Raw genomic sequence first — 14,868 nt, forward strand, 5'->3', positions numbered from 1 at the left:
TAGGTGCTATGAGGAACCTCCTTTGTATGCTTATAGGTCACTATGTTGGGATTATGAGGAGAAGCTAACTATGTCTTTCATAAAGAATTCCATGAATCCAGTAACAATAGCATATCTTATGCCTTTTGTACAAGACAATGTTGAGAAGATATCCATGCATCATGATGAGGTGGATGCTAATAAGTTGGACACTTATAGTTGTTGGATTATATTAGGGATTCACTCAATTCATGTAGCAAAGATATATATTCAAAGTTGGACACTTATAGTTGTTGGATTATATTAGGGCTTCACTCAATTCATGTAGCAAAGATATATGTTTAGAGTAATACTACACGTTGTCTAGCAACCAAGCATTTATACACCATGATAAATGCTAGAATATTAGTTGATTGTTGTGTTGAAATGTGCATTGAGCTTTCACGAATGACAAATATGGAATACATAATGTTATGAAGAATACCCCTTATGTTGAGCCTTTTCAACAATTAAGAGATCAGTTTTGCTAGCATTTGGTTCTCCACCAAAATCCCAACAAGGTCTTTCTAAGTCAAGCTCTCAAAGAGTACCATGGCATGTAATTACATATAAGCTTACCTTCTCTTTTTGTGAAGCTTAGTGTGATGCTCTTTCCTTTGTTCTATGCTCACTATTTTGATTTTTTTAAAACAAAGATTTGTGGCATACATTGGAGAAATTTTCTTATCTAGAGATTTCCATATGATTGTTAGATCCCAAGAAATATTTAATAGTTGGATCAAAATCATGAAGAGATACTCTAGAGGTGAGCTTATAGCCCAAGAGGAGAGTTTGAGAAAGAAGGGAAAGCAACCTTCACTTGTTGCATTTTGTTGCCTTATAGGTCTAAAGGATGGAGACATCCTTACACTACAAGATGAGATTAATGAAGGTCATATCCTTCTTCTTAGAAATAGATGGGATAAGGAAGATATGATTCACATGGAAATAAGGGCTAAGCAAGTCAAGCAAGATAGGGTCCTAAAGGAGGAATTAATCACTCTTTTCAATGCCTCAGTTCCAAAAAGTAGTGCTATGATGAAGACTTAGGAAGAGCTTGTTGATGATTATGATATCAATGATGAAGTCTACACAAAGATTTTAGGCATTTGCAATGATTGGGTATCAAAGAAGCTCACACGTGAGCTGGTGCAAGGTCCCTACCAAATAAAGCAAAAGATATTGTGAACTTCCTAATTGGAAAAAAGAAAAATCCTCTTCAATCCTCCACTAGTTTGCCTTCAAGGCATGTATATGTTGTTGGATGCAATCTAGAAACCTTTGATCTTATACATAATGTTTATAGAGATCCAATTATCATTAGGATTGTTGTTCTAGATACAACACGTGGGGTTGATGGAATGAAATGGGACTCTCTAAACTTTGGAAAGGTTGTATCCACTCTACTAAAAATGACATGTGAACCTAAACAATTTATATTTTTATTATTTCTTGATCGAAAGCAAATGAAAGCTTTGGAAAGTGCTCTTGAAAGCATTTCTTGTAAGTATCACAAGCTAGTTGGTAGTGTTGACTTCCTACCAATGGATAGAACCTTTGCTTCTAGATCCATAGATTCTTTTGTGGTTTTGACATTAGTGACCATGGAGAAACACTTCATAAATTTTGAGCGATATATAAAAAATATCAACAAGCCTTCCATTTTGGACTTTGAAGGCCTAGATAAGGAGTGCAATGATGAAGACCTTGAAGAAGACTAGAGGATTGCAAAGGCCATTTTGAGAAAGAAAATGAAAGTTATGTATATGCAATTGGACTTGCATCCAAGGTGGCATTGGTAAATCACATGAAGACTATTGCACTGGTTTGCAACACTCAAGAGCAAAGAGAGATTGAAGCAAAATTATGGAGGGTCCATGAGAGTGTAAAAAAAAAATTCAAATTCCCAATAGGTTCCTTCTACTGAAGTTCAAGTTCTTGAAGTACCACCTGAGGGCATAGAAGAATCAAGCCAAGATATAGCAATTCTAATTATGAAAGAGAAATTAAAGGCTACTTTAGGTGTTTAAACTTCATTCCTTCTTCTTTCATCAAGGAAGACACATTGATGTAATTTTGATTTTTTTCTTGAGAAGTTACTCCATTAGCATTTGTGATATTTTTTTTCTTTGGTGATATTACTTAAAGAAATTGTCTTTAGTTTTTTTTAATTTTTACAAAAGGTACCAATCATGTTTGGTTGAAAACTTCTATTTAAGTAAATCTTTTGCTAAAATTGTATTTAAGAGCTCATTAAAATTTATCATCCTTTGTAAGGATAACTGTTTAAAGGAGATATTGCAATCTAGTGCATAAGAATACTTATCATAATGAAAAGTTTGAGCTAGCTATGCAAAATTTACTTAAGTTTATTTTAGATCTTATTTCAATTAAACTCTTATATGTGTTGTGAAATCATATTATCATGTTAGTTTTGGTTAGATTTGTCTATAACCTCTTTTACTACATCACTAGTGTATGTTTGTGCATGTATCTTAGGATAAGAGAGCCAACAATATATTGCACATCCAAAAAAAGATTCATTACACCTCCCAAAGGAGTTTTATATTAATAGCAAATATAGCAACAAATATTTCACCTCCAATGTATCTTTTGAGATGTGTAATATGGAATATCAATGTAAAATATTTGTTACAATTCATGAGTTTAAATATCTGTGGGATATAACTAGTTCAAAAATAGAATGGTTAGTCCTTAAGAAGAAATTATGAAAACTTATCCAAATAGATTATAGCTTATCTCAATTAAATTGTCATGTGTCACTTATATGTGACATAGTTTTGGTCACATGGTAAAAAATAGCAGGTTTAAAATTTCTTTTAATAGTTAGGACTAATAAACACCTTCTTTGTACATGCCATTTTGAAGGCCTTTTTAGAAGCTGAGTATGTTTAATATTATAATGATAATATAAATTTTGTAACTAGTTATAATAATCTATTGTTAGTATCCCAAGTATACTTATAATTAGCGATAAAAAGTAGGTATGAAAAAATGACTTTATTAGAATAGATTTTACCTCAAAGAAATCATAATATATGTCAAAGAGTGAACTAGGGAGAGAGAAAGAGAAGAGACAAGACTGCACAAGAGAGAGAAAGACTGCAGGAAGAAAGAGAAGAAGAGTGACGAGGAGAGAGAAAGACTAGATTTGGAGAGAGAAAGACAGGAAAGAGGGAGAAGCTATGGAAGCTGTGAGCAAGATGGGAGAGAATGAAAGTAATTGTATTAATGTGCCAAAAAGATATGAAAAATTAAAAGTCCTCTCCTTTTATACTAATGTTAGTGTGACATGGCATAATATCAATATTATTTACACTAAGTCCTTATTCCCAGCTTCTTACAATCCATCCCTTCCCAAAAGTTTTTGTCCTAAAAAACAAACATGAAAGACTAGAAAACGATGGATAGAACAGAGTACTACTCTGCTTTTACAGCTTTACAAATGGAAAAATGAATGAAGTATGACCAACCATATGGACTAAATTTGAAGAACGAGAGTAGGCCTCAGCTATATACATGATCTGGAGTACTTTGAAAGTATATGGAGCCATAAAGTCTTCAATAAATAATCTCAAAGTAAAGTAGACAGCTTGTTGTGTAAACAGACCCTGCTAGACCAAATCTACCATAACTTCTAGTAGAAGAGCCCAAATGAGGCTTACCAAATATCAAAACGAAGCTCTTGAAGAGTACTTTAAGCCCATGTAGATAGCTTAATTCTGAAAATTAGGCACGATAAAAACTGTTCTAAAATTTAGCGTGCTATCCTGATCCTGTCTGCATCATCACTAGCTCCATAATCAATAGGCTTCAGCACCAATGTATCCCTTAAGAAAGGAAACTCATCCAATATAGAATCAGGCCTCCAAGAAGCTTCCTCATGTGGTAAACCTCTCCATTTGATTAGATATTCCACGATAGAATGAGATCAAAGCTTCTTCTCACGCTGATCTATAACAGCCTTTGGGATGTATTGAATAAGACCTTCTTCATCAATAGGTGGCAACTCATCAACTATATCCACTGGATCACCATAAAAGGGCTTGAGCTGACTAACATGGAAGGCATTGTGAAACTTTGTGGAAGAGGGAAGCTCTAATCTATATGCCAAGTCTCCAATTCGCTTAAGGATCCGGTAAGGGCCATAAAACCTATGGGCAAGCTTATTACTAGATCCATCTTTTAATGTAGAGTACCTAGACTTGGGCGTCTTCAGTAAGACCAAATCTCCTTCTTGGAACTCTAAAGGCCACCTCTTCTCATCAGCATATATCTTCATTTGGACTTGAGCTTTCCTAAGATTCATCTTGCATTGCTGAAGAAGGGTTTGCATTCTTTCTAACTCTTCCTTCCCATGAGGATTGATCATTTCATTAAAGATGACTGTGGATAAGGGCACCTTGTAACCATACAAAGCCTCAAAGGGTGAAACTCCAATACTAGTGTGGGTAGAATTGTTATAAGCAAACTCAGCCAAGTGTAACCAAGAATCCCATGAAGTTTGGACATCATAGCAGAAATGGCGAAGATAAGTCTCCAACCATTTATTGACTCTTTCTGTCTGTCCATCAGTTTGTGGATGATAGGCCATAGATGGAGCCAATTTAGTGCCCATAGATGTAAATACTGCCTGCCAGAAGTTACTCATAAACTTTGAGTCTCTATCATGAACAATCACCTGCGGTAATCCATGTAGTCTGAAAATCTGCTCCATAAACTGACTGGACACTTGAGAAGCAGTAAACTGAATCTTGGTTGGAATAAAATGGGCTGCCTTGGTGAGTCTGTCTACCACCACATATATACTATTCCATCCCTTCTTGGTAGTAGGCAAGCCAGTAATGAAATCCATAGTAATATGAGTCCATTTACCTATAGGAATAGGTAATGGCTGTAACAAACCTCCTGGCTTATGGGTGCTGTCCTTATTCCACTGACAAGGCACACACTTCATGACAAAGTCCTTGACATCTTTCCACATTCCTTTCCAATAGAGACTTTTGCTGATCCTGTCATAGGTCTTGAAAACTCCTAAATGTCCAGCTAGAGGCAAAGAATGTAGTTCCTCCATAATTTTCCGTGTAAAAGAAGAGGTAGAAGGAATAACAATCTTGCATTTCAACCAAATAAGGCCATTTTTGAACCGATAATGTGAGTTTTCTTCCATAAGACCTTGCTGTAATTTCTAAAAAATATAGTTGAATTCTTCATCTAGAAGATAAGACTCCTGTAATTCTTTAATCTAATAATTATGCAATTCTATCATAGCTGAAACTTTGCAAGCCCACATACGAGAAAGAGAATAAGCCACTATATTGTCTTTGACCCTTGTATGAGTGATGTTGAAATCATAATTCTGTAATGTAACTACCCAACGACGCTGCTTAGGAGCAAGATTGGATTGAGTAAGGAAATACTTAAGTACCCTGTGATCACTATGTACTCTGAATCAGCTGCCATACAAGTAATGGTGCGACTTCTTAATTGCATGCAAGATAGCCAATATCTCTTGGTCATAAACATTCATGGCCATTTCTTTATCTGTAAGCTTACGGCTCTCAAAGGCAATCACTCCATGCTCCTATAGAAAAAAAGCTCCAATGCCATGGCCACTAGCATCACACTGTGTAGTAAATTCTTTGGAAAAGTCCGGACATACTAAGATAGGGGCAGAGGTAAGGAGTCCCTTTAACTGGTTGAAGCTGCTATCTACAAGAGCATCCCAAAAGAAAGTGACTTTCTTCAATCTATCAGTCAAAGGAGCTGCAATGGCCGCATAATGCTTAATGAATCGGCGATAGAATGAAGATAAACCAAGGAACCCTCGAAGAGAGATAGTAGTAGTAGGCATTGGCCAATCTTTTATACATTGCACCTTCTTGGGATTAGCCTGTATTCCTTTTTCACTGACAATATGTCCCAAATATTCCACTTCAGTCTGTATGAAAGAACACTTCTTCTCCTTAGCAAAAATCCTGTGATGTCTCAATATATCAAAAACCCTCCTCATATGTGCCAAGTGATCCTCTAAAGTCTTACTGTAGATCAGAATGTTATCAAAGAACACCAAGACAAACTGAAAGAGGAAAAGCTGTAAAATCTTATTCATCAGACTTTGGAAGGTAGCTGGAGTATTTGTAAGCCCAAATGGCATCACTAAGAAATGATATAGCCCTCGATCAGTCCTGAAAGCAATCTTGACTTCATCACCCTCTCGCATGCGAATTTGACGATACCTTGGCCTCAAATCAATCTTTGTAAAGAATCGAGCCCCCTTGAGCTCATCAAGAAAATCATCAATCTTGGGTATCGGATACCTGTTCTTCACTGTGATCTTATTAAGATCCTTGTAGTCAATGCACATTCTGAAAGATCAATCTTTCTTTTTGACTAACAGAATTGGAGATGCATAAGGTGAATAACTTGGTTCAATGAATCCCATCTCAAGAAGTTCCTTGATTTGCTTGGCTACTTCCTCTCGTTCACACTTTGATAATCTGTAAGGTGGCTTATTGATTGTCTTTGAGTTGGGCTCCAAATCAATAGGGTAATCTACTGCTCTCTTGGGAGGCAATGAAGTAGGTACCTCAAACAAATCCCTATACTCCTTAAGAAGAGCTATCAAGACTGGATGGTTTGCTGAATTATTGGGCTGATCTTGCATCTCTTTATTCAAATGCAAAACAAATATTTGTGAGTGCCTCTTGTACTGCCTTTTGAGTTGTTGAATGGTAATAAGTTGAAAATCTGATCTACTAGGAATTCCCTGTAAATGGATGAGCTATCCATTGAAGATAAACTCCATATACAACTGTGAGAAATCCATAGTGATCCTACCTAATGTCATCAACTAATCACAACCGAGTACGATGTCTATAGGCCCCATTTCCAAAGTGATTAGGTTTTTACTGTTGCTTCAAAATTTTCAGCCAGTTGTAAAGAAACCTATGGGCATATTTGTATTCTGATTTCCTCTTGAACACCATTGGCCACTTGAACTCTAATGGGCTATTGTAAATCTGTGGGAATACAATTGAGCTTGTCCATGATGGACTTATTCACAAAACTATGAGTACTGCCACTGTCTATAAGAATGAACACTGGCTTTCCACAAATGTTTTCCTTCATACGGAGTGTATTAGGGCTCTTAGATCCTGTCCAAGCATCCATAGAAATAGAACAATTAGTGGTAGCAAGTGGCTCATAACAAGTCCTACCTGGATCAAAATGAACACTTTCACCTGGAGCAAAAGGGAAAGAGTTTGCTGGATCATAGAAATACTCTTGCCCAACTTCTTCCTCAAGATCTTCATTTTCAACATTAAGTGCAATTACATTAGCTTCATCCATCTCATCTTTAAAATCCTCAAATACTAGCATACTCTGAAGCTTGGGTTTGACATTTTTGTATACACACTTTGAGGCATGATCATGTGTATACTTCTCCCCACACTTGAAACATAAGCCTTTCTCCTTTCTTTCTTTGTAAAGATCCATAGGAATAGACTTAGGATTCATGTTGGTTGAAATGGATTTAGGCTTGCTGTCCCCTTGTTTGAAGTCAACTCTAGGATTGTTTGCTGTCCTGAGATTACTTTGAGGTTTATAAGCATTGAATGGAGGATAAGTTGGTACCCATAAGCTCCCATTTGGCACAAGATTGCTGCCATAAGTGTTACCATCTTGCCCCTATTTAAAAACAGTCCTTGGTTGTCCAAAACCAGGCCTCTTCTATATTTTCTCCCATAGCGCTCCGCAAGCTCAATAGCCTTAAAGAGGGAAGTAGGGTTTTGTGCCATGACATCAACTAATAAAGATGGCTCTAAACCATACATATACTTGTGGAGTTTAGCCTCATCACTGATGCTTTCTACATACATGGTTAGGTTGAGAAATTGGTTAGTGTACTCTCTTACACTTAGGCCTCTTTGTTCCAAACCATACCATCTCCATGCCAATTTTTCTTTTTCAAGAGGGGAGACAAATACTTTAGCCATAAGTTCCTTGAAAGCTTCCCAATTCTCTACAAGTATGTTTTCTTTTTTAATATACCTCCATCAAGTATGGGCAAATCCCTCTAAATGCAAAGAAGCAAAATGAATCTTCTTGTCATCAGTTTTACAGAATATGTCAAAGTAGGATTCCATCTTAGAGGTCCACTCCTCTAAATCAGACGGTGAAGATGGCTCACCATTAAATTTAGCTAGAACAATCTTGTCTTTTAGCTCTCTTTCATGGAATGGTTGGTGTCCCAAAATAGGCTAATCATGAGTACCATGTATGAAACCTCCAAATTGTGACAGAAATCTCCCTATGAGAACCACTATGCAATCTTCCTGTTGGTAGAGAACCCCTAGGAATTTGAGTATTCAGCCCAAAAGCTTGAGAATTAGCTCCATTAAAACTACCCAAATAGTCATCATGCCTTTGTGAAGCCTCACCTACTTCATATTGGCTATTTGGGATGCCTCTTCTTCCAATAATCCCATGACCATGACCATTTTGGTTAGATGGCTGAAGTGGGATTGAAGGCTCACTGTTTGAATAAGCTTTCTCCTTAGCTTCTTTAGATCCCATTTGCATTTGCATCCATTGGGAGAATTGTGCCATAATTTGAGTATTAGATTCCACCAACTTATCAGTAGAAGCCTTTATTTGAGTCGTTGAATCCACTAACTTCTCAATGGAAGACTTCGTTTGATCAGTAGAAAAAGCCATTTGTTCCATTCTTGATAATATGGCCTTATGACATTCCCTATGTCTTTGCTCATGGACACACAAGGTATTATTGAGTATACTAACTTCCCCTGGTTGTTGAGGCTCTTCAGGGATCTCTTAAGGTGCATTATCCAACATGGAATCCTTGATTTGCTGAGCATCATCTTCCTGGACCTTATTTTTACCCTTATGTGTCCTGCCATAATAGTGCAGTCTTGCAGTGCCCCCTATCAGAAAAATGGCTATAACTTTTGCTAGGGAACTTCGATCTCAAAATTTTTTTAGTTCAAATCGAAGCCAAGAATGCCCTCTTCAAGATGAGTTATAGCACACTATAACAAATTTAGGACAGAAAATTCTGCAACTTGATTTCTGGGTCTAAACTGTCTAGGCCTGCACCCTATCTAAACCTATAAGTGCCCTATTTTGACCTTGTAAGGCAAGATAATAACCCCAAGTGGTTACCAAACCCTGTAGAAGACTGAATAGGACTTGTGGGTACCCTGTAGTATCTACATCTGTACTTCAGTAACGAAGGGTGTACCTGTAACAACTTGTAAATGCCCTGTGGTGCCCTGTAAAATCCTTGCTTTACCTTGTTTTGAACCTGAAGATACTTGAGCCTTTGGAAAGTCTTCAATCTTCAATTCTCCACTCACCTCTCTTTTGTTCCACTATCTCCCCCGGCATCCACCTTTTTCCTCGGTGGGTATATCAACATGGTAGTAGCTTGCTAATCTAATCAATCTGCATGAGATGCATTTTTGTAATATTCATTCAACCCCTTTCATGAGATGCAATTGAATGAAATCTTGAAGTTTGGATAAGGAAAGGGTCTTACCAATGCAATTCAGTGACTCATTGATTGCTTTAATACTTACCCCTGTACAATATTTCAGCTTGGGCAAAAGAATTCAACCAAAACTAGTCAAGGCTATGCATCAAACTTGCAAATGATATCTATGATGAAGTAATGATTGAATCAAGACTGAAATAGAATGGAATAGGCCAAGATTAATGAAGAATAACACTAATCTCTGATCTATTGATCAATTCAGAGAATTAATTGATCAATAATCTTCCATCAACAAGTAGAAAAGCATTAGCAAGTGGATTATTGAGAGATTTCAGAGATTAGTAAAAGAAGTACATCAATTAAGCTTGAAGAAGATGATAGATGTCAGCTCCAATCCCATTGATGGAAGAAATCTTCAAATTCCACCATGAATCCATCATAAAGCTTGAAATATCCATAGAATCAGTCCATACAAGCTCCAATATGATTAAATCCGGACGAATCAATGCCCTGGGCTTGCTTGAACACTTGAATATTAAAGATTCAAGCCTCTTGAGGAAAAGCCCCAAAATAATCCTTCCATTTCAACTCCAATGTCCTCCACGACCTGAAATCTCCACAATGTCTTCAATCTTGAAGTCTATTCAACTTGTACATAGTATTAGAGAGGCCTTGGAGGTTGGAGAAGTCCAAAATTTGAAGAAATTTGAGCTTCTAGGTTTGTGGCTATGGTTGCCCTGCTGTGTTTTAGGGTTTTAAACAAAGGAGATGAAGATTAGAGTTCTCCTCCAGCTGAGAGTTACTGAAATAGAGCCTGATGAAGTGCTTCAAAGCAAGTAATCAATCTATGGAAGATCTGGAGCAGATCAAGAAGAGGTTGAGAGCAGGAAAATCAGCGCAATTTTTGGCGCAAATTTTGGGCTGAATGCTGCTCTATCTCATGCATCAACTACCTGACCAGGACACTCTTCTTGAAGCTCAGGTGATAAGGAAGCATTGCCCCATGGTTTGGCTGTGAGGGATGATCAATAGAGAGAGATCTAGGAAGATTTCTTGGTAGCCACAATTGAAGCTTCAACCAAAAGCTTGAAAGAGAGAGAAGAGAAGCTCCCTTTTGAAAAGTAACTGGAGTTTAACCTCTAACTAAGCCCGGTTAACCTTCATTTACCCTAATTACCTCCAAATTTGCATAAATTTTGATGACAACCTACCATTAAGCCATCCTCCTCCATATCTGACCTTGGATATCTCTAAATGTAGTCGCTTACTAACTGTAGATGATCTGTAGCACTCCACTAGTCACTGTCTTGTACAATACTTGTCTCAAATTGATTTTGATGGAGGAAAATAGGACTGAAAATAGAAGAGAAAGAATGGATCAAAGACCAATGCTCTGATACGACTTGTCAGAGAGTGAACTAGGGAGAGAAAAAGAGGAGAGAGAAGATTGCAAAAGAGAGAGAAAGACTGTAGGAAGAAAGAGAAGAAGAGTGACGAGGAGAGATAAATACTAGATTTGTAGAGAGAAAGATAGGAAAGAGGGAGAAGCCATGGAAGCTGTGAGCAAGATGGGAGAGAAGGACAGTAATTGTATTAATGTGTCAAAAAGATATGAAAAATTACATGTCCTCTCCTTTTATACCAATGTCAGTGTGACATGGCATAATATCAATATTATTTACACTAAGTCCTTATTACCAGCTTCTTAAAATATTTTTTTTTTCACCCCATGATCTTACTCTTGGTTAGATTTGTCGATATGGTCAAATGTCTATTTTCTCAAGATATCATTTATTAACTAGTACCTATGCACGTATTTGTCAATATGAAGTTAAATTTTTTTAGTGTTCTATGCTAGTTTATACCCCAAACATTAAGTAGAATGATGAGGAAGTAAATGAATCTAATGTGCTTCTTTTTCTTCTTTGTGACTTCAACTAAGACATCTATGGTTGGATATCTAACAGATTCAACAATAATAGAGGACAATGATGCGATTGATGTGTCCTTGATAAGAAATGCAACACAATTATGTGTAATACTTGATCTCAATGGTCTTTTTTTACAACGATGCTTTGCTAAGTCTAAAAAGTTTCAAAGTTTTCAAATGGGAAAGCAATGGCTTGTTCTTCAATCAGGATGTATGGAATTTCTTGAAGCCTTATTTGCAAGATTCGAAGTGGGAGTTTGGTCAACATTTTTACATAAGAATGTCATGGTAGTTATTAAGTGCTTGGATATCCATGCAAAAAGGAAGTATCATTTCTTCATGATTTGGGACCAAGAACAATGTCATAGACATTGAATCAAAATCATACGTAAGCCAAATAAGATGGGAGTAGAAGTAATGTTTAAGCCTTTAAAGTATGTATGAAATCAACATTGAGATATTTGTCAACATACCAAGACTATTCTTATAGATGACAATCCTTACAAACGATGTCTAAATCCTATTGAGAACTGCATCTATTAAAAAACATTTGATATTGATCGTTGAGAATCTATCTTGATTAAAGAACTTCTACCATACTTGACTTACTTAAGCAAATACCATGATGCACACGAAGTCATCAAGTTTGATCGATATGGACAAGAGCTAGTTCAATATGGACATGAATTGTATGCACAATTCAAGATTGTCATTGATGAATGGACTAGAGCAGAGAATGATGGTATTTCATCATCATCATCAGTACCACACGAGACTATGATTGATAAAGACGATAGATATATTCAACCTTCAATTACTTCTTGCTTCAAGAGACCATCTATTATACAAACATCCTCAATAAATGCCTTAGGTCATCCGTCTCTTACATTCAATAACTCACATTTATCCAAGCTAAAGTAGACTCCTTTAGCCTCTACTTTGAAAGATATGGAAGCAATGCAACTTGCTCATATGTTAGGATATCACAAACATTTCATAAATTGTAGTGCAGCTAAACGTTTTATACAAAATCTACAAAAGTTGTATTTTCCCAATATACATGATGTAACAAGGCAGTGACTCTATATGGACTAATTTTGACTTTCATAAAACACTATATTGGGGAATATGGAAAATTTCCATAAGTTTGGGACACGTGGTCAAATATTTGGATGTGTTATAACTTGAACACTATAACTCCAAATCAAGCGCTCTATAACTCAATAGATTCGATTTTTCAAGCGCTTTCCAATAATAGGTCACATTATATGGTTTTGAGAAACTTATGGGCATGTTATCCATGTGCCACCTTTTTAGTATTCGAAAAATGGAAATTGGGAGATTTCCAAACTCACTAATATTGTGTTATAATAAATATATCCCTTATATTAAGAGCTTTTATATGGCTATGAAATATATGTTTGTTAAGAATTTAAAGTGTTTTATGTAGTTACCTTAGTGTTTCTAAACACCACCAATATCAATGAGAGAATCTACTTAATGTTTTTAATTCTTTCAATAACATTTGTTAATTGTGTTGAAATTTTTTATAGTGGTTTAAGTCCAATTTTGTACTTTATGACGATCTATTATACAAACATCCTCGACAAATGCCTCACATAATCCGTCTCTTACATTGAATAGCTCACAATTATCCAAGTTGAAGTAAACTCCCTTAGTCTCTACTTTGAAAGACATGGAAGCAATGCAACTTGCTCATGAGTTAGGATACCACAAACTATTCATAAATGGTAGTGTAGCTAAATGGTTTATACAAAATCTACAAAAGTTGTATTTTTCTAATAAACATGATGTAACAAGGGAGTGACTCTATATGGACTAATTTTTACATCCATAATAAATATATCCCTTATATTAAGGGATTTTGCATGCTATGAAATATATGCTTGTTAGAAATTTAAAGTGTTTTATGTAGCAATTACCTTAATATTTTTAAACACCACCAATATAAATGAGAGAATCTACTTAATGCTTTTTATTCTTTCAATAACATAAGTAATTGTGTTAAAATTTGTTATAAAGTGGTTTTAGTCCAATTTTGTACTTTATATCTTAGCTAATAAATAAGTCTTAAATAATAATAAAATTTATGTCTATTTTTTTGAAAACACAAACCATTGATCAAAGGTTAAATCTTTAGAAATTCATAAAATTCTAGGTTGGTATATAAATATTCATTTTATGATATGAAAGTTCATTCAACTATTCAAAGTATTAAGCTAGTTGATTTTGGCCAAAGCCAATATCCATCTTGTCCATATATTGTTAAGATAGATAGACCTTTTGAACAAACAACATTTATATATCATGCATATATATACAAAAAATAAAAATTGGGTGAGAAATTATTTAACATACCTGTGTCTATTGGTTTACACAAAAAAAAGAACCATCACATCATAGGTTATTCAAACTTATTACTATATGGTATTAGATCAAGTTATTAAACCACACCTAGTTAGTGGTGACTCTTTTAAGGTCCTAGTTCATGAAACTTATACATGTCAATTTAAATGATTCTATATCTAAAATAAGAAACTCATATTATAATATCTTCAAATCCATAACATTATAAATGTTGGCCATGATATCATATCTTCATATAATGTTTAAGGCTATTGTATTCTAAATTCTCTCTACACTCTTTCAAACCTTTGTATTGTTACATTAAACTTGGAAATTTCTTAGGTATATCGTAGCTAAGCCTCCTTGATGTTTCCACCACCATACAACATTGCATTTTGTTAGTATGCTAGAAAAGATAGAGGTGAAATCAAATCTCTTGATAGCCACATAGCTTACACTTCATCACTTAAGCTCTCAAGATGTGTGATCTCATAATTGTAATATACAAAGTACCCTTTAAAGACAAACATAAACATAGTGCTCTCTTTCATTCACAAAAGTAAGACCTTCATTAAAAGTGGGAATTGGGAAATTCCCTCTAATATGGTGTTATGGCATGATATGTGTTCTAATACATAGGGTGTTCACATCAATGATGACATAAGCAATGATATCGATATCTTCTAGAATCTTCTAAAATGTGGAATCTTCTAGAAACATGGAACCAAGGGCCGTACAAGCTTACATACTATTCTTTCTTGAGTGTCTATTCCATTACCCCCCTTCTAACACTAAGTTCCACAAGGGAAAATTGTGTGATTTTGAATATGCATTGCCTTGGTTGGGTGTTGAATATGAAATTCACAAACCTTAATAGAAGCTCTTTGAAGATGTGAAATCGGTTCCCATGTTTGTTCACTTGCATCATATCCGTTCTAATGGAAAAGATACTATAATTTGCCGCTTGAAATTCTCAAATGTAGGAATCTGTCTACTTCATATTCTTGGTGATCCT

The sequence above is a fragment of the Lygodium microphyllum genome, chromosome 4 (assembly GCF_053477565.2).
Source record: "Lygodium microphyllum isolate KBCC chromosome 4, Lygodium_microphyllum_v1.1.10, whole genome shotgun sequence".
Taxonomy (NCBI): Eukaryota; Viridiplantae; Streptophyta; class Polypodiopsida; order Schizaeales; family Lygodiaceae; genus Lygodium; species Lygodium microphyllum.